The 12500-nt window shown below is 41.4% G+C and overlaps 1 protein-coding gene across 1 annotated transcript in view; it reads left to right on the top strand.

Annotated features, from left to right (window-relative positions):
• Positions 1-12500, top strand: part of Dg (Dystroglycan) — a 388752-nt gene that overhangs the window by 189848 nt on the left and 186404 nt on the right. The gene's annotated exons all lie outside the window — the stretch shown is intronic.

Raw genomic sequence — 12500 nt, 5'->3', positions numbered from 1 at the left:
AGAGACAATAACAGTCACTACTGGAGAGACAATAACAGTCACTACTGGAGAGACAATAACAGTCACTACTGGAGAGACAATAACAGTCACTACTGGAGAGACAATAACAGTCACTACTGGAGAGACAATAACAGTCACTACTACAATAACAGTCACTACTGGAGAGACAATAACAGTCACTACTGGAGAGACAATAACAGTCACTACTGGAGAGACAATAACAGTCACTACTGGAGAGACAATAACAGTCACTACTGGAGAGACAATAACAGTCACTACTGGAGAGACACAGTCACTACTGGAGAGACAATAACAGTCACTACTGGAGAGACAATAACAGTCACTACTGGAGAGACAATAACAGTCACTACTGGAGAGACAATAACAGTCACTACTGGAGAGACAATAACAGTCACTACTGGAGAGACTAACAGGAGAGACAATAACAGTCACTACTGGAGAGACAATAACAGTCACTGCTGGAGAGACAATAACAGTCACTACTGGAGAGACAATAACAGTCACTACTGGAGAGACAATAACAGTCACTACTGGAGAGACAATAACAGTCACTACTGGAGAGACAATAACAGTCACTACTGGAGAGACAATAACAGTCACTACTGGAGAGACAATAACAGTCACTAGAGACAATAACAGTCACTACTGGAGAGACAATAACAGTCACTACTGGAGAGACAATAACAGTCACTACTGGAGAGACAATAACAGTCACTACTGGAGAGACAATAACAGTCACTACTGGAGAGACAATAACAGTCACTACTGGAGAGACAATAACAGTCACTACTGTCACTACTGGAGAGACAATAACAGTCACTACTGGAGAGACAATACAGTCACTAGAGACAATAACAGTCACTACTGGAGAGACAATAACAGTCACTACTGGAGAGACAATAACACAGTCACTACTGGAGAGACAATAACAGTCACTACTGGAGAGACAATAACAGTCACTACTGGAGAGACAATAACAGTCACTACTGGAGAGACAATAACAGTCACTACTGGAGAGACAATAACAGTCACTACTGGAGAGACAATAACAGTCACTACTGGAGAGACAATAACAGTCACTACTGGAGAGACAATAACAGTCACTACTGGAGAGACAATAACAGTCACTACTGGAGAGACAATAACAGTCACTACTGGAGAGACAATAACAGTCACTACTGGAGAGACAATAACAGTCACTACTGGAGAGACAATAACAGTCACTACTGGAGAGACAATAACAGTCACTACTGGAGAGACAATAACAGTCACTACTGGAGAGACAATAACAGTCACTACTGGAGAGACAATAACAGTCACTACTGGAGAGACAATAATAGTCACTACTGACAATAACAGTCACTAGAGACAATAACAGTCACTACTGGAGAGACAATAACAGTCACTACTGGAGAGACAATAACAGTCACTACTGGAGAGACAATAACAGTCACTACTGGAGAGACAATAACAGTCACTACTGGAGAGACAATAACAGTCACTACTGGAGAGACAATAACAGTCACTACTGGAGAGACAATAACAGTCACTACTGGAGAGACAATAACAGTCACTACTGGAGAGACAATAACAGTCACTACTGGAGAGACAATAACAGTCACTACTGGAGAGACAATAACAGTCACTACTGGAGAGACAATAACAGTCACTACTGGAGAGACAATAACAGTCACTACTGGAGAGACAATAACAGTCACTACTGGAGAGACAATAACAGTCACTACTGGAGAGACAATAACACAATAACAGTCACTACCGGAGAGACAATAACAGTCACTACTGGAGAGACAATAACAGTCACTACTGGAGAGACAATAACAGTCACTACTGGAGAGACAATAACAGTCACTACTGGAGAGACAATAACAGTCACTACTGGAGAGACAATAACAGTCACTACTGGAGAGACAATAACAGTCACTACTGGAGAGACAATAACAGTCACTACTGGAGAGACAATAACAGTCACTACTGGAGAGACAATAACAGTCACTACTGGAGAGACAATAACAGTCACTACTGGAGAGACAATAACAGTCACTACTGGAGAGACAATAACAGTCACTACTGGAGAGACAATAACAGTCACTACTGGAGAGACAATAACAGTCACTACTGGAGAGACAATAACAGTCACTACTGGAGAGACAATAACAGTCACTACTGGAGAGACAATAACAGTCACTACTGGAGAGACAATAACAGTCACTACTGGAGAGACAATAACAGTCACTACTGGAGAGACAATAACAGTCACTACTGGAGAGACAATAACAGTCACTACTGGAGAGACAATAACAGTCACTACTGGAGAGACAATAACAGTCACTACTGGAGAGACAATAACAGTCACTACTGGAGAGACAATAACAGTCACTACTGGAGAGACAATAACAGTCACTACTGGAGAGACAATAACAGTCACTACTGGAGAGACAATAACAGTCACTACTGGAGAGACAATAACAGTCACTACTGGAGAGACAATAACACAGTCACTACTGGAGAGACAATAACAGTCACTACTGGAGAGACAATAACAGTCACTACTGGAGAGACAATAACAGTCACTACTGGAGAGACAATAAAACAGTCACTACTGGAGAGACAATAACAGTCACTACTGGAGAGACAATAACAGTCACTACTGGAGAGACAATAACAGTCACTACTGACAATAACAGAGAGACAATAACAGTCACTACTGGAGAGACAATAACAGTCACTACTGGAGAGACAATAACAGTCACTACTGGAGAGACAATAACAGTCACTACTGGAGAGACAATAACAGTCACTACTGGAGAGACAATAACAGTCACTACTGGAGAGACAATAACAGTCACTACTGGAGAGACAATAACAGTCACTACTGGAGAGACAATAACAGTCACTACTGGAGAGACAATAACAGTCACTACTGGAGAGACAATAACAGTCACTACTGGAGAGACAATAACAGTCACTACTGGAGAGACAATAACAGTCACTACTGGAGAGACAATAACAGTCACTACTGGAGAGACAATAACAGTCACTACTGGAGAGACAATAACAGTCACTACTGGAGAGACAATAACAGTCACTACTGGAGAGACAATAACAGTCACTACTGGAGAGACAATAACAGTCACTACTGGAGAGACAATAACAGTCACTACTGGAGAGACAATAACAGTCACTACTGGAGAGACAATAACAGTCACTACTGGAGAGACAATAACAGTCACTACTGGAGAGACAATAACAGTCACTACTGGAGAGACAATAACAGTCACTACTGGAGAGACAATAACAGTCACTACTGGAGAGACAATAACAGTCACTACTGGAGAGACAATAACAGTCACTACTGGAGAGACAATAACAGTCACTACTGGAGAGACAATAACAGTCACTACTGGAGAGACAATAACAGTCACTACAATAACAGTCACTACTGACAATAACAGTCACTAGAGACAATAACAGTCACTACTGGAGAGACAATAACAGTCACTACTGGAGAGACAATAACAGTCACTACTGGAGAGACAATAACAGTCACTACTGGAGAGACAATAACAGTCACTACTGGAGAGACAATAACAGTCACTACTGGAGAGACAATAACAGTCACTACTGGAGAGACAATAACAGTCACTACTGGAGAGACAATAACAGTCACTACTGGAGAGACAATAACAGTCACTACTGGAGAGACAATAACAGTCACTACTGGAGAGACAATAACAGTCACTACTGGAGAGACAATAACAGTCACTACTGGAGAGACAATAACAGTCACTACTGGAGAGACAATAACAGTCACTACTGGAGAGACAATAACAGTCACTACTGGAGAGACAATAACAGTCACTACTGGAGAGACAATAACAGTCACTACTGGAGAGACAATAACAGTCACTACTGGAGAGACAATAACAGTCACTACTGGAGAGACAATAACAGTCACTACTGGAGAGACAATAACAGTCACTACTGGAGAGACAATAACAGTCACTACTGGAGAGACAATAACAGTCACTACTGGAGAGACAATAACAGTCACTACTGGAGAGACAATAACAGTCACTACTGGAGAGACAATAACAGTCACTACTGGAGAGACAATAACAGTCACTACTGGAGAGACAATAACAGTCACTACTGGAGAGACAATAACAGTCACTACTGGAGAGACAATAACAGTCACTACTGGAGACAATAACAGTCACTACTGGAGAGACAATAACAGTCACTACTGGAGAGACAATAACAGTCACTACTGGAGAGACAATAACAGTCACTACTGGAGAGACAATAACAGTCACTACTGGAGAGACAATAACAGTCACTACTGGAGAGACAATAACAGTCACTACTGGAGAGACAATAACAGTCACTACTGGAGAGACAATAACAGTCACTACTGGAGAGACAATAACAGTCACTACTGGAGAGACAATAACAGTCACTACTGGAGAGACAATAACAGTCACTACTGGAGAGACAATAACAGTCACTACTGGAGAGACAATAACAGTCACTACTGGAGAGACAATAACAGTCACTACTGGAGAGACAATAACAGTCACTACTGGAGAGACAATAACAGTCACTACTGGAGAGACAATAACAGTCACTACTGGAGAGACAATAACAGTCACTACTGGAGAGACAATAACAGTCACTACTGGAGAGACAATAACAGTCACTACTGGAGAGACAATAACAGTCACTACTGGAGAGACAATAACAGTCACTACTGGAGAGACAATAACAGTCACTACTGGAGAGACAATAACAGTCACTACTGGAGAGACAATAACAGTCACTACTGGAGAGACAATAACAGTCACTACTGGAGAGACAATAACAGTCACTACTGGAGAGACAATAACAGTCACTACTGGAGAGACAATAACAGTCACTACTGGAGAGACAATAACAGTCACTACTGGAGAGACAATAACAGTCACTACTGGAGAGACAATAACAGTCACTACTGACAATAACAGAGAGACAATAACAGTCACTACTGGAGAGACAATAACAGTCACTACTGGAGAGACAATAACAGTCACTACTGGAGAGACAATAACAGAGAGAAAATAACAGTCACTACTGGAGAGACAATAACAGTCACTACTGGAGAGACAATAACAGTCACTACTGGAGAGACAATAACAGTCACTACTGGAGAGACAATAACAGTCACTACTGGAGAGACAATAACAGTCACTACTGGAGAGACAATAACAGTCACTACTGACAATAACAGAGAGACAATAATAGTCACTACTGGAGAGACAATAACAGTCACTACTGGAGAGACAATAACAGTCACTACTGGAGAGACAATAACAGTCACTACTGGAGAGACAATAACAGTCACTACTGGAGAGACAATAACAGTCACTACTGGAGAGACAATAACAGTCACTACTGGAGAGACAATAACAGTCACTACTGGAGAGACAATAACAGTCACTACTGGAGAGACAATAACAGTCACTACTGGAGAGACAATAACAGTCACTACTGGAGAGACAATAACAGTCACTACTGGAGAGACAATAACAGTCACTACTGGAGAGACAATAACAGTCACTACTGGAGAGACAATAACAGTCACTACTGGAGAGACAATAACAGTCACTACTGGAGAGACAATAACAGTCACTACTGGAGAGACAATAACAGTCACTACTGGAGAGACAATAACAGTCACTACTGGAGAGACAATAACAGTCACTACTGGAGAGACAATAACAGTCACTACTGGAGAGACAATAACAGTCACTACTGGAGAGACAATAACAGTCACTACTGGAGAGACAATAACAGTCACTACTGGAGAGACAATAACAGTCACTACTGGAGAGACAATAACAGTCACTACTGGAGAGACAATAACAGTCACTACTGGAGAGACAATAACAGTCACTACTGGAGAGACAATGGAGAGACAGTCACTACTGGAGACAATAACAGTCACTACTGGAGAGACAATAACAGTCACTACTGGAGAGACAATAACAGTCACTACTGGAGAGACAATAAGTCACTACTGGAGACAATAACAGTCACTACTGGAGAGACAATAACAGTCACTACTGGAGAGACAATAACAGTCACTACTGGAGAGACAATAACAGTCACTACTGGAGAGACAATAACAGTCACTACTGGAGAGACAATAACAGTCACTACTGGAGAGACAATAACAGTCACTACTGGAGAGACAATAACAGTCACTACTGGAGAGACAATAACAGTCACTACTGGAGAGACAATAACAGTCACTACTGGAGAGACAATAACACAGTCACTACTGGAGAGACAATAACAGTCACTACTGGAGAGACAATAACAGTCACTACTGGAGAGACAATAACACAGTCACTACTGGAGAGACAATAAGTCACTACTGGAGACAATAACAGTCACTACTGGAGAGACAATAACAGTCACTACTGGAGAGACAATAACAGTCACTACTGGAGAGACAATAAGTCACTACTGGAGACAATAACAGTCACTACTGGAGAGACAATAACAGTCACTACTGGAGAGACAATAACAGTCACTACTGGAGAGACAATAACAGTCACTACTGGAGACAATAACAGTCACTACTGGAGAGACAATAACAGTCACTACTGGAGAGACAATAACACAGTCACTACTGGAGAGACAATAACAGTCACTACTGGAGAGACAATAACACAGTCACTACTGGAGAGACAATAACAGTCACTACTGGAGAGACAATAACACAGTCACTACTGGAGAGACAATAACAGTCACTACTGGAGAGACAATAACAGTCACTACTGGAGAGACAATAACAGTCACTACTGGAGAGACAATAACAGTCACTACTGGAGAGACAATAACAGTCACTACTGGAAAGACAATAACAGTCACTACTGGAGAGACAATAACAGTCACTACTGGAGAGACAATAACAGTCACTACTGGAGAGACAACACAGTCACTACTGGAGAGAGAATAACAGTCACTACTGGAGAGACAAATATACGTCAAGAACGTCAGTACCCGATCACCTGGGCTGTGGTTCGTACGTTGGACTATGTGTGGCCAGCAGTAACAGCCTGGTTGATCAGGCTCTGATCCACCGGGAGGCTTGGTGAAAGACGAGGCCGCGGGGGCGTTGACCCCCAGAACACCTTCCAGGTAGACATGAGGACACCCAAAGATAGCAGCGAAATTCTCCTCTACCGCACCCCCCTCTCCCGAAGAAACATCCCAAATGTTAAATCCTCCTTTTTCATTTTTCGTTAACATTCAGTGCTCGGTGTTATCGGCTGTGTTTAGGGCAGGAAAGATATGAGAGTTAGATAGAGATCGTTTACGATCCGCAGTGAGCATTAAAAGTGCTGGGAATACCTCAAAGTATGGGAAATGTACTCTGATCGGAGGAGAGAGAGAGAGAGAGAGAGAGAGATTTAAGTGATACTATAGGTATGTAAGATACTGGAGAACTTGCTTCCTTAGTAACATATCGGAATGATTGATAAGGGAAGAAACGTAAAAAGCAAACAAACAGGGTAAAGTAATTACTCAACCTGCTACCAGTATACATCAGAAATACTGCAGGAACAAGTGTGCAGTTTGTTTCTAGAGGCAAGTGGCTCACTACCTCAGCCAAGTATCAGATCAGTAGAGCTGTGACTGCTTTGTAGGCCAGCGAGACGGTGACAGTAACAACCAGGTTGAACGGACAGCCAACAAGTTTGGCCAGAGGCCCGGCTGATGTTATAGAAAAGCCCCTGAAATCGGTAACAGGTATATCACAGATAACATACCCCTCCTCCTTCCTCTCCCTCTCGCTCTCCCCCTCCCCTCTGCCTAGGCAGTGTTACCAACCCTCGTCATGGTTCACAGACTCAGAGTCCTACAAACCAGTTTAGTGGTGTGTGGAGGCGGTTGTGTGATGATCTGGTTGAGTGTGCGGGGGTGGGGGGTTGATCTCTAGCTCTTAGGCTCGTCTATTAATTATCACTGTCTCGTATTTACTTCCGAGATGCAAATATGGCGTCAAGAGTTTTTTTCATCGTGACCCCTTTCAAGAGAGTAAGAGCCTTAATGCCATACTGATCACAAGCTCAGTGAAGTGTTAACAAACTTAAGTGCAGGTGTGGAGAGCCTAAGCAAGAGGCAGTGTTAGGTGATGTTAGTAAATTTAGCTTCAACAATCTCAGAATTGACTGAGACAGTGTCAACATTGAGTTATGACACATTCCCTGGATAATTTTCTCAGCATTCTAAACTAATGTATGGAAAAGCTGAATGTGAAAGTATACAAAGTCAATAGAAAACATGTCTCACTAAGAATGCCCAAACAAAGATCATACATAGAGCAGAGAAGAAGGTTGATGAATTACTCACCATAAAAACTATCACAACGACGGGAAGAAAATCACGTCGCAAAATTATAGATGTATAACAACTAAATCATACATACCAAACACAAAGGGAATAAAAGTACTTCAAGAAATTGGGAAAACTAAAAACAAAAATACATACATAACACTAGTCAAAAAAACTTTTACAATATTGAAGCTTTATTCAAAGGAGAGTCGTGCACGAAGGTCAGCAACGATATAACGACATCTTGAAAGACAGTAGGAATTAGTGTTCAGTGAAAGACAGTAGGAATCAGTGCTCTGTGAAAGACAGTATGAATCAGTGCTCAGTGAAAGACAGTAGGAATCAGTGCTCTGTGAAAGACAGTATGAATCAGTGCTCAGTGAAAGACAGTAGGAATCAGTGCTCTGTGAAAGACAGTAGGAATCAGTGCTCTGTGAAAGACAGTAGGAATCAGTGCTCTGTGAAAGACAGTAGGAATCAGTGCTCTGTGAAAGACAGTAGGAATCAGTGCTCTGTGAAAGACAGTAGGAATCAGTGCTCTGTGAAAGACAGTAGGAATCAGTGCTCAGTGAAAGACAGTAGGAATCAGTGCTCAGTGAAAGACAGTAGGAATCAGTGCTCAGTGAAAGACAGTAGGAATCAGTGCTCAGTGAAAGACAGTAGGAATCAGTGCTCAGTGAAAGACAGTAGGAATCAGTGCTCAGTGAAAGACAGTAGGAATCAGTGCTCAGTGAAAGACAGTAGGAATCAGTGCTCAGTGAAAGACAGTAGGAATCAGTGCTCAGTGAAAGACAGTAGGAATCAGTGCTCAGTGAAAGACAGTAGGAATCAGTGCTCAGTGAAAGAAAGTAGGAATCAGTGCTCAGTGAAAGACAGTAGGAATCAGTGCTCAGTGAAAGTATGAATCAGTGCTCAGTGAAAGTATGAATCAGTGTTCAGTGAAAGTATGAATCAGTGTTCAGTGAAAGTATGAATCAGTGTTCAGTGAAAGACAGTATGAATCAGTGCTCAGTGAAAGTATGAATCAGTGTTCAGTGAAAGTATGAATCAGTGTTCAGTGAAAGAGTATGAATCAGTGCTCAGTGAAAGTATGAATCAGTGTTCAGTGAAAGTATGAATCAGTGTTCAGTGAAAGTATGAATCAGTGTTCAGTGAAAGAGTATGAATCAGTGCTCAGTGAAAGTATGAATCAGTGTTCAGTGAAAGTATGAATCAGTGTTCAGTGAAAGACAGTATGAATCAGTGTTCAGTGAAAGTATGAATCAGTGTTCAGTGAAAGACAGTAGGAATCAGTGTTCAGTGAAAGACAGTATGAATCAGTGCTCAGTGAAAGTATGAATCAGTGTTCAGTGAAAGACAGTATGAATCAGTGTTCAGTGAAAGTATGAATCAGTGTTCAGTGAAAGACAGTAGGAATCAGTGTTCAGTGAAAGACAGTATGAATCAGTGTTCAGTGAAAGACAGTATGAATCAGTGTTCAGTGAAAGTATGAATCAGTGTTCAGTGAAAGACAGTAGGAATCAGTGTTCAGTGAAAGACAGTAGGAATCAGTGTTCAGTGAAAGACAGTAGGAATCAGTGTTCAGTGAAAGACAGTAGGAATCAGTGTTCAGTGAAAGACAGTAGGAATCAGTGTTCAGTGAAAGACAGTAGGAATCAGTGTTCAGTGATACTATCAACATCATAAGAGCTAAAGATTCAGAGTTTTTTCATTAATTCAGTCCACCCTACAAACCATATATCTGATACTAACACAGTTTCTTCAGATTTTGAAAAGGAAACAGATATGATACGCACTCGTGTAGCACCTGCGTCTGCTTCCTGGAATACAGAAACATGGCTGGAACAAGTGTAGAAGCCTTCAAGAGGAAACTGGCCAAGTATCCTCACCAGGTGCCAGATCAACCAGGCTGTGATGGATATGTGGGGCAGCAGGCCTCCATCAGCAACAGGCTGGTTGACCAGGCAACACCAGACGAGCCTGGCCTATGACCGGGCTCCAGGAGTAGAAAAACTCGGAAGTTCTCCAAGGTATATAATTTTAGAGCAGGAAGATCCTCGCTATTAGATCTCTCAACAGAATTATGGAACCCGGAAAGGAAAAATGCAACAACGATATATTCTACACGAATTTCGCAAAGATATTTCACAGATACGACCATAGAGTAATAGCTTATAAAATGAAGTCAATGGGTAAAACAGGAAACTTAAAAACAATGGATACTCAACTTTCTAGCAGATCACAGACTGTGGTGGTAAATAAAACAAAGTCTAATCTCATATAAAAAAGTTTAGTAGCACAAGGCACGGTCCTGGCACCATTACTCTTTCTCATCGTCATAACAGTTGGACAAGAACACAACCCACAGCTTCGTATCATCTTTCACAGACAATATCAGAGTGTGAAAGTCACCTCAGTAAAAGACAGAAAATCTACAAACAAATATCAACAAAGCCTTCTAATGGGCAAATAAAAATAGCATGATATTCAGCGGTGAAAAAAAGAAATTCTAAGGTGTGGAAGGAATGAAAACGTTAAAGTACCAAGCACAGTATATTGACAGCAAGCAGACTATATTATATAATAAGGGTTCTTAACCGGGGGTATAGGAAGCGAATAATGGGGATATGGGATTCGATCTCTGAACAGTTTAAAAAATAGTTGTTGTTAGAATAAGCTGTCAGCTGTTCTCTTCCTAGTTATCCATATGTAAAGTAAAACCGAACTGTTGACATTTTTTTAAATCATACTGGTATCTAATAGGACTGGTGATGATTTCCAGTCTGGTGAAGGGGGTGTGGGGACATATTGGGCAATCCTTTGGGAATCTATAATCTTAAAAAGGTTAAGAACTCGTATCGTAGAGCGTAAGGACCAGATAAAAGACTTAAGAATAAGTGTTAGAGGAGCTGCCATTTGAAAAACAGTAAGACAAAAGAAGCAAAAGCCGGGACAATAACAATGTTAATTATGATGAAACATACGTACATAAGAATGGAGTAACAGTGGAAAAATAAGCACAAAAGCAGTAGGCCTACTGGCCCATTCAAGGCAGGTCCTTATCAAAACCACCCCTTCCCACAGCTACCCAAGAATTTACTCCCATACCCACGACACCAGTCAAACCCAGCCCCTCCCACTCATATATGTATCCAATATCTTTTTAAAGCTACCCAGGGTCCTAGCTTCAATTACCCTACTCGGTGATGGTATTCTTCTCACGACTTGAGTACTGTTTTGTGCTGATACCACCTTTCATAGTAGTACAAATTTATTATGATTATTATTATTATTATTGTTGTTTTTGTTGTTGTTGTTGATTAAGACGTGTAACAGTTGGGTATCTATATTATTGAAACGTTTCGCCTACACAGTAGGCTTCTTCAGTCAAATACAGAGGTAGCCAGACAAGCACCAGACGAGCCTGGCCCATGGCGTTGAGTGTGCTCAGAGCTGTATTCCAAGTCGAACATCTTTTCTCTTTGGACGAAGACCTACTTCGACTAGTGGATGGTACCACTATGACCCCGCCTCCGCCTGCTTCACCTCACATCACTACAGTATATAAGCCACGTCTACGGCCCTATGCTGTACATTCTACAAGATTGATGGACTGAACACATCGACTCCAGGTTGAGGGACTGATTACCTCATTCTTCTCCTCTCCTTACGCCTTCCTCTTTGTATTGGACTGAAGAAGCCACTGTGTGGCGAAACGTTTCCTGAATAAAGATTCCCATATGCTGCATAAGTGTCTCAATCTTCATCTTTTCTCTTCTTCGGATTATAATTACCTTACATTTTCTTGGGTTGAATATCAAGAGCCATTTATAAAAGTAACTTTTTTTTTGTTCTCCTTGAATTACTCAGCTGTCTCCTCCCGTTTACATCATCAGCAAATATTAGACACACATGATTCAACTCCCTCAGTTTGATCACTGTGTTGTTTCCATGTGTTGTGCGTTCGTTTCTGTCTAGTTTTTTAATGTGCGGTGTGTTTTGGTTTTGTTTCCATGTACAGTGCCTGTGTTGTGATTGTGTGTGCAGTGACTGTGGTTTGAGTGTTTGCATGTGCAGTG

This window comes from Cherax quadricarinatus, chromosome 7 (genome assembly GCF_038502225.1).
Source record: "Cherax quadricarinatus isolate ZL_2023a chromosome 7, ASM3850222v1, whole genome shotgun sequence".
NCBI classification, from domain to species: domain Eukaryota; kingdom Metazoa; phylum Arthropoda; class Malacostraca; order Decapoda; family Parastacidae; genus Cherax; species Cherax quadricarinatus.
Note: the sequence above shows the minus strand (reverse complement) of the source record. Positions and strands in the feature narration are given on the sequence as shown.